This window comes from Emydura macquarii, unplaced genomic scaffold, assembly GCF_026122565.2.
Source record: "Emydura macquarii macquarii isolate MOO-44397 ecotype Brisbane River unplaced genomic scaffold, CSIRO-AGI_Emac_v2 contig_1045, whole genome shotgun sequence".
NCBI lineage: Eukaryota > Metazoa > Chordata > Testudines > Chelidae > Emydura > Emydura macquarii.
This window is the reverse complement of record NW_027131182.1, coordinates 59,074-79,733: the sequence shown is the minus strand read 5'-3', so window position 1 is coordinate 79,733 and position 20,660 is coordinate 59,074. Positions and strand designations below refer to the sequence as shown.

Below are 20,660 nucleotides of genomic sequence, written 5' to 3'. Positions count from 1 at the left end.
ATTAGCAGAGCTGAAATGTCAGTTATTATCTATCCTGCTTAATGCTTAGATTGTCATATAATTTTATGTATCTTTTAGAAAAGGCTGAGAAGTAAAAGGAATAAGAATCTTGCAGCCACCATTAAAATTAGAACTTCAGCCCAAAGAATAGAATTCCAGGTTACAATTTCCCCCAATTAACACAATCTAGACTAAGGTATCATAATGTTAGTAATTAGTGTGGTAAATAGTTTCATTTCCGAGAGTCATTTCTTGTTCAACAGAAGCCTTGTGTCTGGCTCTATAGGAAATAATTTAGAACTCAAAGACTCATTCGTATGTAAATCATATGAAACAACAGCAAGGCTCCAATCCTAAAAGGTTACTTATTTAGTAAATCTGCTCAATAGATATTAACATTTGCATAATTTGTCATTTTTTTCAAGAAAGAAACCTTAGGTGATCTTACTCACTTTTTCTTGGGGAAAACTGTTCTATAACTCAGTTCCAGTGAGCTCCTCTGCCTTTGCTGCTATAAACAGCTACTAGTCAGTTTCCCCAGATCTCAGCTCTCCAAACTACTCTGTGTAAAGTGCACTAGAAAAGTTGAAAGGTAATGTTTTAGTCCTACTATGCATTTTATCTGTTCTCTGAGAAGAGTGACTACCTAGGGCTCCCATCGGCATTTTAGTTTTGAGGAAAAATAGGCTTAAACAGGGTAAAATAGGCCTGAATTCCTGTCTCTGTAAGAAAAGGGACAGAGCAGTAAGATTAAACAGTAATATTACCACCCCACCACCCCCCCCTTCCCCCCCAATGAGTGGATGCAGGTGTGGGATTAAGATGATTGTATATCTAACTGAAAGCCAGGCACCAGGTGCTGATTGGCTTGCTGTGGATATAAAAGCCAGGCTTTCAGTTTATCTTGAATTTACTGCTGAGATCTAATGGGGGAGGTTTTTTGGTATAGTTGCTAATGGTGTTTAGCTAGAACTCTGACACTGGTCTCAAACAGTGTCATTGGCAGATAATGACCATTAGTACTGAGGGCTGTAGTAGTATTTAGGTGTATTGGGGTTTAATTGTTTGCTTTACCTTCTTGGTAAAGCCTCTTTTTCCACATACTGATACAGACAAATCTTGCAGTGCCTTTTGTGTAAGTTCTTAAGCAGGAAAATTTCCCACTGATTTCAGCAGGGTTTTATGTGACTCAGGGTTTAATCTTAGATATGTAGATTGAATCTTTTTTTTCCCTTGGTTGATCTCATAGTTTAAGTAAAATTCTACTCAAGTCTGTGTTCTAATCACTTCTCCTACTCATTTGACAGCTATGGCTAGAGCTGTTTTCATTCTGTTTATCCTGTTTAGCCCAGTGTTTTGATGTGTTCCAAGATCATTCTAAGATGCTTTGTGTCCCTTCCTAGCATATCACTATTCCATCTGCAGCCTGCAGTATATTCCACATCTAAATCCTTGATCCTCAACGTTATGACATTTTTCATATGGCAGACAACATAGAGCTATGGGGATTTTTTTTTAAGTCTCTACCTCATTGTAGTCTATCAAAAGAGTGCCGTTAGTTTCTCTTTCCATTGCTTTATTCAGTTCAATATTAGGATCTGTATATTACACTGATATGAAAAATTTGATTTGAAATAATACTGACCCTACCTTCTCCATTTTAACTAAACATGGACTTCACCTTTAATGAAGCTCTGAAATGTTCGGATACTTTTTTATTTTATTTTTTTTTTGCTTCAGGTTGTTGGCCAGTGAAGAAGCAGTAGTACTGCAAGAAAAGCTGCTCTCTGGGTATTCTGGGTCAGGATCATTAGTGGCACAGCTGGAAATCTCAGAAGAAAGCCTGTGCCCTTATTAGGATTCTTATCTCGTTTTGCAGACTAACAAGACTTGTGTGGTTCATATAAAGCATCTACACTTTTGAATAGAGTTCTGAATCCTTGGGTGCTATCCCCACACTCAGCTAGAAGCCAAGTTAAGTGGGTGCTAATCTTACACTCCTGCAACTGGCCCATCTTAATCTTTCCTAAAAAGCAGGTAAATCCCTCACATAAAGCAAATTCTGTAGTTTCCTGGTTCCTGTGGGCAGTATTAGCAGATGGTACCAGCAGTATCTCGTCAAATATGGCTCAGAGTCAGCTTTTGGTTTCAATTTTCTCTCTCGCTCTTACACTCACTTTTTAAATTTTAATTAAGGGCTATGCAAGGTAACTGCTAGAGCTGGTCAAATAATTGTTGGAAAATACCATGGATTGTGAATGTTAGTATCCATTTACTCAACAATTACTTCCAAATAATTTGTTTCATTATATAGCCAGGTTGTCTTCTATAGTAAGAACCACAGAAGTTACTCAAATGAAATTCCCTTGCCACATGTTCCCCCAGCAAATCTAGTGTGGTGCAGTAGAGAATTCAGTTCCCCTTTGCCACAGATCATTAAATGGTACCTTTAGGGCCTTTTCCCATTAGAGATGGGCCTGATTGTCAAAGTTTGGTTCTGCATCTGAGCTTTGAGGGGGAGTGGAGTGATGGATCTGGCATGAAGATTTGAACCCATTGCTATTTGTTCTGCTTTGCATTCCTTCAGAAAATTAACATGGTGCTCCTTGGCTTTGTTGTTTGATTTTTCTTTGTCTGTAAATTATACATGCCTCTCTTGATTTTTGGAAAGAAACAGCCTGTTTCATCTTAATTATTTCTTTAAAGAAGAAACAGCCTGTTAATCGATATTAATAACTAAAGATATTTGGGAGGAAGAAGCTGGGATTCAGATATTTTTCACAGGAGACTGGGGGTGAGTGGAGAGGAGCAGGCGGGAGAAAAGGAGGGAGCAGAGCAGGTGCTGAGGTGCTGGATTCTCCATAGACCCACTTCTTCCTGTTCCTACACTTCCATTGAAAAATGTATCATCCGAATTCCTCCCTTCCTTCTACCACCCAACCAAAATTAACCATCAGCTCCCGGCCAGCTGGACTCGTTCTGTTAGAGGCTTCTCTCCTCTTGGGAGAAGAGGGGAAGAAGGGAGCAGAGGGCCAAGAGATGATAGAGGAAATTCTCTTCTTTTTTGTTTCCACCCCACCAGCTAGTGACTCCCTCTCAATGGAGAGCTGCCTGTGTTGGGGACAAAGCAGGATAAGGAGACTAATTCTGCAGCAACGCAGACCATACTATAAAATGCAGTATGGTTGAGAGGTCTGTAGGATGCCCTAATGAAAGAGGATTACTGAGTTATAGGTTGCAACTGGGCAGTGAGTGGATTAGTTAAGATTGTTTGGATAATATGAAATATGATATTTAACACCTGCACTTGCACATATAAACTGTATGAACAGTGACTTAATCTACTAATTTCCATTATTGTAGATGGGTTTTTTTAAAACTGTAATATCCCTTGGTATAAATACATAGCAGCATACCTAATAGGTGATCATACTCTGTGATCATATGATAATAAAAGTACATAGATAGTTAGATGGAAAACAACCATAACTCAAAGGCTACAGAAAGCTTTTATCTGTTAATTTATTATTATCTTGGGCCACATTATGGAGGGCCTTACTTATATTCTACTCTCTCAGATTTCAGTCCTATTATTATTAATGTTGGTGGTGGTGTTATTAACTTAAACTTTTTTTTTTTTCAAAAAAAATAAGGATTGAATTGGCAAATTAGAGGAATTGAACTGGAATGTTAGTCTCATATGTTGTTTGCCAAGAAGAAATAAAGTATGTTATGTGGACAAAGAAAATCTCAAATGATTGTCTTTTATAGCTGTGTATCAGAGATGGTAATAATATATTAGCAAAGTTCTGTTGCTAAACTCATAATAGCCATACTGCAATGCACATTTTTTATCCTGAAATCAGGAATTGTATCTATTATTTCATTGGCTTTAAAATGGCATTAAAGTGCCAATGAGATTCAAACAACTACTTTCCCCCTTTTTAAAATTATAGTATGAGTCGAGCTTCAAGTGACTGTACCTTTCTGTATGTTTCCACAATACCCGAGGGAATTTCTAGGAAACAGGATGTCCACGCTCAAAAATTAGCCCTGCAATTTTGCTTTGTTAACTTTAACATCCTTAGAAATATAACTCTGCCCTTGTCATGGTAACATTCATCAATTATTTACCGAAATTTCTCCTTCCACATCATTTTGGTATGTCATTGACTGTACATCATTGATTAAAATGCTGTCCAACAGTGGCATATTTATAAGTGTGACTCCAAAGTCATTACTGTGTCTAGAAATGTAGCCATCACACAGTAAGAAATTCCATTGGGGAAAAAGGTTCCTCCGAAGTTCTCTGTATGTGGTCTTTGTTATACATTTGTTGGATTTAAGTTCCTAAATTCCTGCTGAAGCCATAAAAGCTTTGGGTAGAAAACCTCAGGACTATATTGATAACTGTGTTAAAAAGTCACATGGTGATCTTAAAGTTAAGCACCTGCTTAAGTGATTTGCTGAGTAGGGATGGACTTGAACAGATGCTTAAAGCTAAACACATCTTGTGGGCTTTGTATATCAAAACCATGATGACCACTTATGCATTTTTTAAGGATATAAGGAAGAAGAAGAATTGATTAGGTGATTCCAAGGATAACTGTTCAAATTCTATAGTGATGGCCTCAGTATAGTAGATAGATGGATAAGGATAAAAAGAGTAAATGAGTGATAGGATGAAACTGAACAAAAAATATAGAGACTGAATAGGAAGAATAAAGTTCCTAATAAAGTCTATTAGGCTATAAAATTATTTTCCATGGGAAAGGAAGGAAAGACCATCTCTTGAATCACTAGACACTGAACTGAAGAAGACACTCAGAAACAGATGGCAGAGAAAAATCTTGTATATAGAAACAGAGGGAACTAAAAAATCTAACTAGGCTTTTAAATTCAGTAATTTCTCTGATACTATTTGCATGAGTTAGTTACAGATACTGTATAATAAAGTCTGTCCGTGTGAGATATTTAAAAGGTTAGTTTAATAAGCTTTGCCTGTGATTTGTGTTGCTGATATGAACAGCAATTACCCAGCCAAGTAATGAGACTCTAATGAACATGTCTCTCCTAGATTACTTTAGAAGTTCATCAGAGAAACCTGATAATATTGAAAAGCTAAAATCTGTTTTTTACCCGCAGGACACATTTGATTGTTCTACTAAGTACTTTTCACAAGACTAATTGTGACGTGGAAAATAAGGAAGTACTCATGTAAAATGTTTGTTATTATTTAACATGTTTACATAATGCCAGGGATGTGTACAGTGGTGAATTTCATCCAGTGAAAATAAAGATGTGGGAAGGCTAATTCACCCCAGATCCCCATGCCCAAATGATCTTTCTACCTACAGGTGTCTTCTTTAATATGTGGATGATTAGGGGACAACCTAAACACCACCACCATTACCCCAAACTAGGCAATTAGCAGGATGTCCTGCTAAAACTCTCAAGATTTTCTGACTCCTGTGTTATTACTTGTCCTTAGTGCATCAGCATCCATAGGTGCCAGAAGGTTATTAGGGCCTCAATTCATGAGATCATCCCTATTCAGAATGGCATGCTTCAATTCCAGGTATTGTAGCACACTTATATTTAAAGTTAAGCATATGAAAAAGTGCTGATCTGAATACTTATGGACTTAAGTGCTTTCCTGGGAGTACGTATCCACAGGGAACATATTCACTTATCGTCCACATATGATAAACCTGTTACCCTTGTGCCCCTTACCATTTCACTAAAGGTCAAGCCACTTAAAATCTTTTCTTTAGCATCATTCACATTTTTGTCCTGTACATAGTAGTTCTGCTAAAACTCACTTATGGTCAAGATCAGATCTAATTTCTTATCTTCCAGCTGAGATATATGGGGGTGTGTACATCTCTCTGTGTGTTTATAGATTCATACACACAAAAATATGTGTTTGTGTAATTAAGAACTGTATGATATGTACATGCAAACGGGGGTTGAAATAAGGTTGGGTAGGCAATCTTAATTCTGGCATTTCCTCTATTTTGCAACCTTAATAACATTATTTTAATGTAGTTTTTATATTAAATCATAATGTCAGAAGATGAACTTAATATAGCCACTGCACAGCAATTGATGAACAACTTCTATTGGTGACAGTTGGCATTAGCAACTCCCCACCATGAGTTCTGTGGGTGTATGATTGGAGTTCTGACTACTAATGGTGAACTGCCCATTATATCCATCCTATTCTGCACCATATGTCAGAAATGTATTAATATCATGAAAAGTATCAAGTTTTCAACAGCAGCCACACAAAAGAAAACACATTGATCAGAATTGTTTCCTTCTAATAATTAGCACTGCTGAATCAATGCATGAAAATACTCATTTTTGTTTCTACCATAAACCACTGCAACTCCTAAGCAATGTACATTTTACCCATTAACATTTCTGTAAGTGATGCAGAAAATTTAGTGCTGCTGAATCCACCATGGCTTTATGTGATTCAAAAGTTGTCATGGTAACTACATTTAATTTAAGCAATAACACAAAACAGAATATGCTTTCTAGGGCAATTAATACATGTCTTGAGTGTATTGCAACCACACTGCTTCAGCTGCTCATGGTGACAACTGTTAATGGGGCAATAATATAATGCTATAAATGATCTTCAGAATGAAAGCATTGATTTTAAAATTTTATTTAAAAATATTCCATTAAAAGAAGATTGTATTTTTTAGCATGTCCTTCCACTTTGATAAATCCTTCCAGGAGAAGGGAGAGAAAAGAAATAGTAGAGAAATTTGACACTATTAATTGTGTAGATGTACAGAAAAATACATTCAAGGGGAAAAAAGGTGCTTTATTCAATCATAACGCAATCAGAATATCTTAAATTAATTGGAAAGGCTGCTTAATGCCCAAGTAGACACAGTCTAATATCTTTTCAGTCATGTTAGCTGATCACGTGGTAGACTAGGTATCATGACCAGCTCATGTGACTTTGAAGGTATTGAACTGTGACTTTGTCTTCACTGCAAAAAGGTGTGTTTTCACATCAGGATTGTTAACTAGAGAGAGCTCTCTCTGTAAAATATTAGTGGAGAGAAGGCACTGTAGTTTAGCTAAGTGATGTCAACTGCAGGTGGGGTTATAATGCTGATCTCAGCTAGCTTCAGTGTAACACTGAAATAACAGTGTAACACTGAAATAATAAGTACCTGTTCCTCATTGCCACTAGAATTTTATATTGAGATAGCCATTTTGAATTAGTTATCTCAATGTAAAAACACACACTTTTTTACAGTAAAGGCACATGTCTACATGGCTCTCCAATCATGTTAATTGTTAATCACCTTGATTGAGCTGACTGGATTGAAAAAAGCATCTTCTTCCTGCCCCATAAACAGACATCTGAGGCATGATTCAATCCTGGAACTCCCACTAGGATAGAGCAGTTGCACATCACCACTTAGATAGGACACAATCTAGTCCCATTTCATTTAAGGTCACACATCATGATTACCAAATACCTAATTGCTGAAATAAACAGTTGAGGAACAAACCATTAGCTTAAAAGTTAATGGTTCCATCTGGTGAACACTGATGACCCACGACTTCATTCCGGATCTGTTTACAAACAGAAATTTTTAAAAAGGACTAAATTAATCAGATGATTAAACTCAAGTGAATAATTGGATTGGCTGTGGTCAGGAGTGCATGGAAAACGTGCAAGAGGTACTTAGGCATGGTGGTTGGGAGAGCGAAGAGACCAGGATGGGATTCAGGAGGGAAAGAAGGCCAAGATACAGGGTGGTTGAATTATGGAGAAGGCTTGGAGGAGAAAAGAAGCTTCATATTTATGCTGAAGAAAAGAGGGAGTCAGGGTAACAAGACAAAAACCAGGAGAGTGGGATGCAGTTGGAGTAGTGGTAAGAGTGGTAAGCAGTTGTAAGAGTACCGCTATCAAATTCAGCTGGAACTCACTTAGATACTATTGATATTGGTGTCAGTACAAGACAAACAGATAGACATTAGCAAGGAAAATAAATTATAAGATGAAAAATGTTTCATCTTAATTCTTTCTTTAAAGAAGAATGGCTTTCCAGAAGCTGAAAAACTGGGGGAAATATATATATATACAAAGCCCTGGCTGGGATGATTTAGTTGGTGTTGGTCCTGCTTTGAGTAGGGGTTTGGACTAGATGACCTCCTGAGGTCCCTTCCAACCTTAATCTTCTATGATTCTATGTTAAAAAAGTGTGGGTTTTTTTTTCTTTTCTTTTCTTTTTTGACAAAAATGAAAAACGTTCATTTTTGTTGAAATGTTTCTTGGAAAATATAATACATTTTTCAACCAGTTCTTAAAATTATTTTGATGATATATTTGTTATTACATCCATCGTTATATTTGCAGCTGGGGTACTTAATTTATACTTAATAATGAACAATGATAAAATAATGTAACTTTGGAGGTGTAGAGTTGGAGCTGTTTTTATAATATCCAGACTGGTTCCCCCATTCCTTGGATAACAAATGCAGAGAAAAGGCTGCATAACTAGGGAAGAGTGCTGTATGGTGCTGGGCTGAGCTTTGCAAATCCCTTATTTATGTAAAATAAATGAGTGAGTGAATTTAGTAAGTGAGCCCGTAAGTGATACATAAAAGAAAACAGGTTTAAAAATTGACATAAGTAGGATAAATGGTGACATTACTCATGCAATGCACATATGAAAATGGATTATCTAAGCAAAAAAGCAATAACACGTAAAATATTCTTATTTAATAAATTTTCAGTGATCATCTCAGGATTTTGCACTAAATAACAACAGTAAAAAGAACAGGAGGGAAGCTAGTTCCCTAGATCTTTGTAAATGTCAGTGTCATATTTTCTCTTAGCATAGCATTTTCTTGATTAACTTTCTATTTCAATGCCAATAGAAATACCCAGATACCAATATGAAAGGTACTCAAGAAATACCTCGACTCTGTCTGTACTGGGAACCTGCCCTGATTACAGTAATTGGTGGACAGCCATTAATTTAGCTGCAGTGTTTCAAACTTGAAGGACAGAAAAGGAAAGCTGTGATTTTCACTGCTGGTATTCAGCCTTTTTTTGAAACTGTTGATCTCAATGATACCAATCACTGATTATTCTTGTGCATACGTGTTTGTAGGAGTGGGCCACAGCTTGCAAATTCATTAGGATAGGCATTCTGCATTTTATTTGTTTTGTAAGAGAACATGCATGTCTATGGCCTTATGCCATAAAGAAAGAATTATAATTGTCAGTTCATTATCATTATTATTATTATTATTATTTTATTATATAGCTCATTGCATTGGAATGTAAGCTCTTTTGGGCAGGGAGCATATTTTTATTCTGTGTTTGTATAGAATTTAGCAAAATAGGGGGGTCCTGATCCAAGACTGGGGCTTCTAGGTTATTACAATATAAACTACAAATAATAGTAATAAAATATTTTTGAACCTGTGAAATGATTAAATCTGTGTTTTGGATAAAATTTTTGTTGGGTTTTAGCTTCCCTTTATCTGAGCTGTAGTTTGTCCCACTTAAAAAAGGAATTTCCCTACAAAATACCCATTTAAAATTACCAGAGAGCCTGGTTGTGTTCTAATACATTATACTGAATATTTTCCTCTTTACAGCCAGTTTAAATTTGACTCCATTCTGGTTTTCCTCTCTGGTGCTCTGTGTAGTATTGCTGGGCCCCAAAACAGAGTTCCTTAATGCTCAGTGGTCTTGTAAACCCAGAACATGGCTGTGTTTTACTCACCATGTATGTCTCAAACATCTATCTGTGTTGGATGGACAAATTAAATGGAACATGTCAGAACCCCATATCCTGATAATCTCTGCAGAAATGAACCGAGATATACAATACTTACTTTTGCAATAAATTAACATGATTAACGGCAGATTGCTTCTTACCTTGTGAGCCCCAAACCATCCATCTCTTTGTTCACACTAGATTAATTTTCCTCTTCACAAGTGGCCCACTCCCAATTTTACATTCTGTACAGATTATGAATAATACTGAAGACTGTAAATTGGTGGCACCGCAGTTTAATGGGATGTTGTTTATGATCCTTCTCCTATGGGATTGTGTTTTCAAATCTACCATCTATCTTGAGACCTGAAAAGCAATACTTATCCAAATATAAACTGTATAAAGTTCTGGATTTTACTTCTGTACCTGCATATCTTATATATCTAGATTTCAGGCTGGGATTTCCTTCCCCCTGTGATCTTTTGGGGACCACCCAGACCAGTAAAGAGTTCTGTCACTGTCTGCATTGAAACTTTGAATGCCTTAATGCTATTGTGCCATGGCTCAGAGCTCTGAACCCATTTAGCCATCTTACAAGCATAAAAGTCTCAACCCTGACTTCCACCATCCTAATTATTCCTTGCAGGGTGACCTCAAAAACCACTTCCAGTCCTTTATCCCCCCCAAATCTGTCTCCCCAAGTTCTTAACTACTAGCAACTCAGACTTTTCTTCTTTCTTTGTTCGTCACCCCCAAAGGAATGAAACTTTCCCCCAATTATCAGTTCACTTTGGGATAAACTCCACAGTTTGCAAACCAGAGACCAGATTAAATTAACAAAACGTTTACTTAATAGAAAAATCATACATTCAAAGATGAAATAGAAAAAGCAAACACACACACACATTACACAGAAAATAAACATAAAAATGCAATCTCAGGCTTTACATTTTTATATTAGTTAAATTCCCTTTTCTAATAAAAGTTACCTGTTGCCTCTGAACAGTTTCGCAGTGTGCCCTCTGTCCTAGAGGAGATCCAGTGTTCCATGGACAGCACTTCTCTTACATACTGGCCCTCAATTTCTGGATATACTTTACTTAATCCTTTTCCCTTTTAACTGGGTTTGCAGATTATTTTTTTCCCCCTTTCTCTCAGGGCTGGTCTACTTTACAGAGTTTTGTCGACAAAAGCTTTGTACACACTGAAATGCTCCTCCCACTGCTGTAACTCCCCTGCAATGCCAACATAATAAAACCACTTCAGCCAGAGGTGTAGGGTTTATGTCAGTGTAGTTAGGGAGACAGGGTCAGTATAGACACTACGGTCCTTACATCAGCTCTTGGCTGGAGCCATGAAAGTGCCAAGAAAGCTGGGCACCTAGAGCCCAGCTGCCCCTGCAAAGCTGAGAAACTGGACCCTGTTCCAGGCTGGGAGTGGGATGAGAAACCTGGGCAGCTGGACTAAATGGAGAGGGCAAAAGCCTGGGTGGTTTCTCTGCCCACTCCCCACTGGGAGTCAGGGCAGCCTTGTCAATTTTAGATGCTCGGTTCCCATGTAGAGCAGGGGCACAAGAATCCAGGGCAGCTAGACCCCACTCCCTGGGGGGTGAGAAGCCCAGGCAACTTCCCCTGGCTCCTGGCAGGGAATGGGGAGTAGAGGGGGGCAGCCCGCCTGGAGCTCGAGAGCCAATGTGGCAGTCGAGCTCCCATCAGGGAGCTGTCAGCAGAGCTGAGGGACCGGACTCTTAGCTCCCCACACTGCCCCTCTTAGGTCAGGGGAAGTGCTCCTGGTGAAGATGTGTGGAGATCAGCCACTGCAGTAATTAATGCGGTGGCTGTAAATCTACCTATGGTCGACTAATCTTTGTAGTGTAGACAAGGCCTCAGACTGTGGAAATTCATGGTTACACAGAGTTTTCCAAACACTGGGGTTTTCTTTTCAGTTTCAGTGTATTTCCATTAACTTTAATGGTTCACCATTGTCTTTCCCTAGATTGTACAATGCCAGGTGCTTTCAGTTAACTTTGTGTAAACAACTAGCATGAAAGGTGACCCTCCCTACTTGATTACTTCATCCCCTCTTGTGAGGTGTAGTTGCATCTCAGTTACAATTACAATGTACTACACATAGAATCATAGGACTGGAAGGGACCTCAAAAGGTCAACAAGTCCAGGCCCTGTACTTATAAATATGCATATGTTCATAACCATTATATATATCTATATTATATAGATATATATAATAATGACAATAAAATTCAGAACATTACAAGCATTAAAAAAAGACCTTTCTTGACATATATTTATACACAATAACATTGTATATAACCAGTTGATTCAACTGCTTATTCTTTGGGGTTCAAATTCTTTTTTCTCGCGTTGGGATGTCTGGACCTGACTGTCACCTCCCCCCCCTTACTGGAGTCTTTTCAGGGAGAGTAAAGCAGGAGTGGAAATAGTTTCCCCATTATTTCAAAGCAGATTTGTATGGAAGGAAAAAAATCAGAACCTGATGTTAGAGAACTAGTATAGTTGAATGGACAAGGACTCCTGGACTCTTGTTCTGACTCTGCCTTTGACCTGTTATGTGAATTTAGATAAGCCACTTAACCTCTCAGTTTTCAGTTTGCCCATCTGTAAAATGTGTATAATACTTATCTGCCCCACTTGGTTGGTGTGAGGTTCAATTAATGTTTGCAAAGCAGTGTATATATATATATATATATATAACTGTATTGTCACCATGAAACATCATATTATTCTGTCACACTGCAATACTGTGATCACATTCAGGGCCCTCTGCCTTCCCCAAAATTCCAATGACTCTGGGAAGTTTAAATCCAGAGTAAGGAAGTTATGCAGGAGTCCATTCTATGGAATCCAGGATGGTTTGCAATTCTGGATATAGGGTTTTCCAAAGGTTTCATGAAGAGCAGTGAGGTGAAATCTTTGGAAAATTGAGATTATTTATTTGGGGCAAAATGTGATCATCTGTGGGCATGCAAGTAATCAAAAAACCCACTCAAAAATCAATTCAGATGCAGTTTGGAATAATTATAAGATAGGAGAGGCCAGATGTCAAGCATTTGTAAAATAAACAATAAGCATGATGATCTTCCCCCATCAGTTCTGATAGTACCATAACCTCAATCTATATTTTGATTTTATGTTAAAGGGATACTACAAGAAGGGTGGATCAGACATTTCATCAGTTTTTACTTATTATTTTTGCTTTCAAAATCCAGGACAACCTTTGTTGTTGTATTGAAGTTACACTTAGAGGCCTCAAACAAGACCGGGCCCCACTGAATCAACTTAGGCATCTACAGATGCTAAGAATCAGTTCATGCCCTGAATAACACAGTCTGAGTTCTGCCCAACGGCATCTCATCAACAAGTCTGAGTGTAGGCACAGAGGTGAACATGGGCAGAGACAATTTAGATTCTAGCCCAAACAGACAAGGCAGAATTACTATCCCTATTTTACAGATGAGGAACTAAGGCGTAGAGAGTTTAAGTACTATTCCCAAAATTGCACTGGAAAGCTAAGGGAGGGCTGGGAATTGAACCCTGATCTTCAGTCCTTGTGCGGTCAATAGGACTTCATGTAATGGTAACAATCTAATCTAGTGGATCTGATAGGATCACTATATATAAAGGATGTAATGAGTGGCAGCAACAAAGGGGAAGGGAGAATTAAGGTTGTAAAGACAAGATCCTGTGGTTACTTAGATTTATAATACGAACATCTTAGTCTTTCAAATATAAAGAAATTTTTTTTAAAATCCCTATCACATATAAAGTTCCTTGAACCGTGTCCTTTTAATGTTGTGAGTTTTGTTTTTCTTTGACATTCCATCAGTCTGATTAGACAGAGGGACAAATGATTCCTATCTAAGCCTGGGTGACTGGAGAATAATTCTGCCTAAATCAGTCAACTGCAAATCAGATGTCAACTCAAAGATTTCCACATGTAGCTTAGAAATCCTAACTGGAATACAGAAAATCAGTTTGCAAACCGAAGAATCCCTGCTTTGAGATAATCATCTTAGAAATGTATAGCTACTTAGCCCCTGATCTGGAAAAAGAAATTTTGATTTGGTTGTGTTTATTTGTTTATATTTTATTTGTTGTGAGTATCACTTAAAGTGTCTTGGTGCTGTATATATCAATTACTGTCTATGTGATACGGTTCCATAACATGTACATTATTTCCTATTCAGTAAGTTTACAATAATGTTAGAATTAGATTCAGCTAGAAGATGGTGTTTGGCTTCAGATTACATTTAGATTAAGGTTGGGAATTAGGTGCCAGAACTTCAGATGGTTTATCCTTAGATCCATCAGCACAGATTCACTGAAGTCCACAAAAAATGGAATAATATATACCAACTGAAGATGAATCCCTATGGTACCAAACAAGGAGTAAGGTTGGGGATTGAATTTGACAGAAGCAGAACCATACAAAATTGATCATTTTCATGAGAGTTTAGTTAGAGAGAAACTAGAACTGGAAAACAGCTTTTTTTCTGGTTTGGCATGTATTCTGTGGATTTTAATCCAAATATTCCCCGTTTTAGAATTTGAGGGAGAGTGTGTGAGAGGAAAACTCCACCAGGCTGTACTTGTAACATAGACAGGTTTGCAGAGTATATTTTCAGAATATAACCCAACATAATTTCTAATAAGCATGCCAAGCAATTTGTGGATAATCTAAAGCAGATCTGAATCTGAATCTCGTTTGAGATTCCAGAAATGTTTGATTTTTCATCCCGCTCCCCTCCCCCACTATTTAGCTAGTAAAGCAGTTCAAATACTTTGACTAAATATCTGAAGTAAGAGTCACCCCCAGTCCAGCCCTTTACACCATATAAAGGACTGAAACAGCATAAAGTGGTCTTAAAAGCCCTGTATCTGGCCAAGGGAAAATTTCCCAGGCTAAAGCACTGGAGAAGATAGTCTTAAAGCTGCTTCCCAAAGATCCCCTCACAAGCCCTGACATAGGGGTATGCTGTGGAAGGAGGAACTGGAGGGGCATGTTGTGGTTGGGACCACAGCATACAGAACCATGGAGATTCTGGGCAGCACTGTGGCCAATAAGCTGATTTAACCAAGCTTCCTGGGCTAATTTACACTAGACGGGGTCTCTCCAGCCACTCAAATAGACCAAGATTGGGAGAATTTAAAGTCACTACATCTGCCTCACTGGACTGTGAGTTCAGTGCAATGCCTGCTACACATGCAGCCCAGAATCTTGCCCCAAAACTTGTGTGTGCGTATTCAGTGTGTACCTGTGCTCTGAACTGAGATTTGTCCATTTATACTCATTTTATCTGTAATAAGCAAAGTGCAATCTGATTCAGAGCATTACTCCAGTATGCATCTTCATAATAGAAACTGCCAAAGTGCCATATTTCCACAACATATCATTTGTAAATTGTTTGACATTTATTTCCCCCCATTATTATTTATCATGTTTCACTCCTCATAATGTTGAATGAAGGGTTCCTTTACTGGTTAACAATGTATAATAACAACATATCTCTTGATAAATGACAGGATCTGACTCAGGTTATATCATGCATTATGAAATAGTTTCCCATAATAAAAGTGCAACAATTCCATCACCTTTATTGGGTTTAGGTTGCTACTGGAGTTGCTCATGTTCATGTGCTAATATGGATCTCTTTTAGCAGCAGTGGAAACTGGTACAAATCCCAAAGTTCCTGTCAAATGTTGTTACATCAGAGGGAGTGTGCATAGTGGAGTATTTTCTTTGATAGGCTGTTTCAAATAAGGAAAAGATCAGGAGCAGCCTGTGTGAGCTTCTAGGAAGAATGTTGCAAAAGTTGAGGTAAGTGGTGACTTCCAATGCCCATGTAGAGGAATAAAAACTCCCCTTATGCCCTCCATGAGCTATCTGGCCCTGGATGCTGGGGTGTATGAGTGAATGGACCTCCTCAACTGAATACCCTGTTCCTGGGCAAGGAGTGGGTGGGAAGAGGTGGGGAATATTCAGAGCCTTGAGGTATGTCTTCACTCACGGCTGCAAATTCAGCATCACTGGATTGATTCTCTGGGATCGATTGAGCAGAAGTAGAGACCTGCTCAATTGATCCAGAAGTCGACTAAATAAATCCACCCTCAGAAAAAAAGTAACGCTGCATTGACAGGAGAGCATTTCCCATCGGCGCAGCATAGTGGGGACATCGTGCTAATTAGAATTTAGGAAGTCGAAGGAAGATATGCAAGCTATTCTATGTAGCTTGAGTATCTCCCCTTGACTGCCACCAAATGTCACCGTAAGTGTAGACCAGGTCTTGGTTCCACACATCCCCCCCACTTGCTGCCCAGAGCAGCTGAAGCAATGAACAAAGGTGCTTTCTACAATAAGGGTGAAGCTTGTGTGTGCAGGAAACAGAACTTCCTCAGGCGCCAGCCTGCGACTGTGGAATGAGCATGCCAAGGATAGACCATCAGAAATCTCACCACCTTCTGCTCCAAGTGCAAAGTGCACTTCTTCGACCTCTGCCATGAACAAAGAGCAAGAAAAGTACATAAAGAGAGAGAGAGAGAGAGAGCACCTAACAAACCAAAACACTCCATGGCACACACAATTTTCCCACGGGGGAGAGGATGAGAGAGACAATGAATTGCATATGTCAGAACATTTATGATGTCACTTACTGCTCTACTGGAAGTTGCTCAGATACAACAGTGATGAGTGTGGCATAAAAACCATGAGAGAAGAGTCTCTAAGACACAACACTTGGGCTGGTATAATTTATGCCCAGGGGTGTGCCTGAACATACAATGTAGCCCATAATTTGGATATTTCATGCAAGCATTAATGTACTAAAACTTTTGTTTTTCACCACTAGTGCTTTGTCCAGAGGACAATGGAAATATGCACCAGGCCTGGCTCATGGAAGCATTGCACATTGCCCTACCCTTATCGGAAAATCAGACTACAAAAGTGTCTGTATATACTATGTGCAAACTCAAGGGGGGGGGGGGGAGGAGCGTTGGAGGTAGGTGGGGGGATGGTTAGCAGAGATCTTCATTGCAATCTGGATGACAATAATGTGATTTTATATTGCACAGTGGTTCTCCTTTCATCTTCCACTGTTTTTTTGTTTTGTTTTGTTTTACAAGAATAACATTTTACAAGATCTGCTGAATTCATACCTGCCAGCAACCTCCTCCCTTTAATCTTCCTCCTCCTCATCATCATTAGTTATGTATCAGGATTCAAATTAAGTATGGACGTTTATATAAACAAGAAGAACCATTCAGAGCTAATGTAATAAGGATTTAAAGAACCCAAGAGTTTTGGAAGGGATATAATCCCTCCTTCTTTAAGGCATAAAGCAGCCACTAATTAATGGGAGGTAGGAAGAAACTTTCTCACTGGGTAGGTTTTAGGCATGCATTGTTAGGTAACAAACTTGAAAAGAAGAGCACAGGAAGATTGGAATGAGATACTAACATAAAAAAAAGAAAAAAAAAAAAGAAAAGGAGTGGAAATGTAGGCCTGGCTTGATGTAAATAATTTGCCTCATTTTTTAGTGGGCATAATTGGGAAAGTGAATGGAAGGTTAAGTTGTAAATAGGAACTTGACAAACAGTATACTGGAGTCAGGATGTCTGTGCTAGCTAAGATAAATAGCAACACCTTGATGCTACTGGACAATGGACAAGATAAAAGTGCAATGTAATGATCAGGTTCCACTGAACAGCATATGGACAGAGCGTGCTAAATAAGGATTGGTTCCTGGAAAGTAAGCAAGCCAATCCAAAAACGTGTAATTTAATGTATAGCAAAAGCAATGTGATGTGTAAATCTATATAAAGGAAGAGATTGTCTATGCAACTTTGGATGTGTGGTACACCTTATACCCACCCCCTATGCTTGAGTGTGATCAACTCATCATAGCTTTGCTGTATGACAAATAAAGGAACCTGAGTGATGAAATCCAGAGTTGAACTGAGTGTTTTGGATCCAAGAGAACTAGATGAAGTGTTCTTCCAGAACTGGACAAGATGTTCTGGATAAGCCGAGTAGAAAAGGTCTGAGGTAATCCCAACATTATTTTATTCCATAACTTTTTACTTAAGGCTTTCCTTCACTTTCTTCTGAAGCAGCTGGCCACTGTTGAAAGACAGCATATTGGACTAGGTGGAGAATTGATCTGATCCAGTATGGCAGCTCTTGTGTTATTCCCGACTCGTGCTTTGGAAAATGTGACTAAGGCTCTGTGAGCATGCATAACTGCTTGGGAAACATTCCAGACCCCTGTGTTATCTTTCAGCCACAAGTATGTGAAGCACCAGTACTTGAGGGGATATATAAGCCAATGCAATGACTCAGAAAAAAGAAACTCAGCAAGATCCTTGAGTCAAGGAGCAGTGTTTATCCCAAAAAAGAGACATACGTTCACAAAAGCAAAAGTTGAGTTGGCAAGGCAGTGTAGTCCATTAGAAAGGGCATTAAGATAGGAGCTGGGGGACTTGAGTTGTATTCTCCGTTCTACCACAGACTTGCTATGTGATTCTGGGCAAGTCGCTTCACCTCTCTCTGCCTTTGTTTTCCCACCCACCCTTTGACTGGCTTGTCTAGTTGGGTGGTAAGTTCTTCAGGGCGGGGGCTGTCTCTTTCTGTGAGTTGGTAAACAAAGGCTAGGCCAAGCTTGTTTGGAGCCTCCAGGAACTACTGTAACAATAAGAAATATGGGCCAAATTCTACCCAACATCAAATGCACTTCACTTTGGGATTCAGCTGGACTCTGGGTGCATTGCCCCTATATTCCATTAGAATCCTACCCACCCCTTCAGTCTCCCAGAGCAGCTTCCACTGAATACATGTTGAATGGTTTTGGAAATCTAAGCTTAAAGCAATCCCATGTTCAGGCAGTGTCAGTGTAGCTCATCACAGAGAGGAAGACTCGATTAAAGGAAGAATAAGCAAGGTAGGAAGTTAAGAGGGTTCTAGCCCTGGTTGAGCCATAGACCTGTTCATGTATGCGTAGGTAAAAGAGTGGAGTGCAGTTAGTGTGCTGGTTTGTGCTTTAAAAATCCTGGGTTCAATTCCCTGCTCTCTTACAGCTTTTCTGTGTGACCTGAGCGACTCACTTAGTCTCTCTATACCTCAGGTCCCTATCTGACCTGCTATGGAAAAATCTGTGGCTGTATAAACAGGGGAGCAAGGAGGTAATTTTGCATCGGATTATGGCATGGGTGAAACCAATTCTGGAAAACTGTATCTAGTTCTGGCATCCACATTTTAAAAAAAAGATATTGAAAACTTGGGGAGAGTGCAGAGAAGAGCCACAAAAATTATTTGCAGGCTGGGAAGAATGCTTTACAGTGAGAGACTTAAAAAACTCAATTTGTTTAGTAATCAAAAAAGATTGATGAAAACAGGCCAGTTATACAGACCAATCTAGACTATTTGGTAACCTGGGGCCCATTCAAACATAATGCTTTCTAATACAGCCAAATGCAAGTTGTAGATCTAGGAATAAGGAATGCAGTGTATATCTCCAGAATGGGAGACTGTATCTTGGAAAGCAGTGACTCTGAAAAGGATTTAGGGATCACAGTGGACATGCAACTGAACATGAGCTTTCAGTGTTGATAAATGCAAAGTTATGCACATTGGAAGACATAATCCCAACTATACATAAAAAATGTTGGAATCTAAATTAACTGTTACCAATCAGGAAAGAGATCTTGGAATCATTGCGGATAGTTCTGTGAAAACATCTGATCAAGATCCAATGAAAGTAAAAAAAGCTAACAAAATATTAGGAAACATTAGGAAAGAGGAAGGTAATAAAACATAATGCCACTGTATAAATCCATGATATGCCCACATCTTGAATACTGCATGCAGTTCTGGTTACCCCAACTCAAAAAAGATGTTAGTATTGGAAAAGGTACAGAGAAGGGCAACCAAAATGATTAGGGATATGCAACAGGTTCCATGTGAGGAAAGATTAAAAAGACTCGGATTGTTCATATTAGAAAACTGGGGATGTGATAGAGGTCTATAAAATCATAAATGGTATTGAGAAAGTGAATAAGGAAATATTATTTACCCCTTCACCTAACACAAGAACTAGGGGTCACCCAATTAAATTAATAGGAAACAGGTTCAAAACAAACATAAGGAAGTTCTTCACACAATCAACCTGTGGAACTCATCGTTATGGGAGTTTGTAAAGGCCAAAAATATAAGTGGGTTCATAAAAGAATTCAGTAAGTTCATGGACAGGGGTTCTCAAACTTTTTTTTGCTTGGATGCCCTTTAAAAATATTTCAGGTTATGTTGATTCCTCCCCCAAAACGATAACCCCTCCATGCCATGCCACCCTTACCGGCATGCTCAGGGGCTGACAGCTCACAACCACCCCTCATAACTTTGTGACCCCTTGAGGGGTCATGACCCCCAGTTTGTGGACCCCGGTTCATGGAGGATAGGTCCAACATTAGCTATGAGCCATGATGGTCAGGGATGCAACCCCATGCTCTGGATGTCCCTAAATCTCTGAATGACAGAAGCTGTCAGTGGACAACAGGAGATGGATCACTCAATAATTTCCCTGTTCTGTTCATTCCCTCTGAAGCATCTGACACTGGCCATTATCATAAAACAGGGCACTGGCTAGATGGACCATTGGTCTGACATAGTATGACCATTCTTATGTTCTCATGTTCAATACAATGCTATGGCAAAGAGGAACAATGGAATCTTTGAATATATAATCAGGGGAGTAAAGAGTAGGGTGGGTGGGGAGATGATTTATCTCTGTATATGGAATGGGTAAGACCAATACTGGGATACTGTGTTCCGTTCTAGTGTCCACATTTTAAAAAGGATGTTGAAGAA

The 20,660-nt window shown here is 38.8% G+C and overlaps 1 protein-coding gene and 1 long non-coding RNA gene across 2 annotated transcripts in view; both read left to right on the top strand.

Annotated features, from left to right (window-relative positions):
* RIT2 (Ras like without CAAX 2) overlaps positions 1 to 20,660 on the top strand; it is a 237,420-nt gene that overhangs the window by 201,042 nt on the left and 15,718 nt on the right. The window lies entirely within an intron of this gene.
* LOC137151261 (uncharacterized) lies at positions 957 to 2,011 on the top strand. Its single transcript, XR_010919223.1, has 2 exons — positions 957 to 1,135; positions 1,741 to 2,011. It is a non-coding gene; the product is annotated as an uncharacterized lncRNA (long non-coding RNA).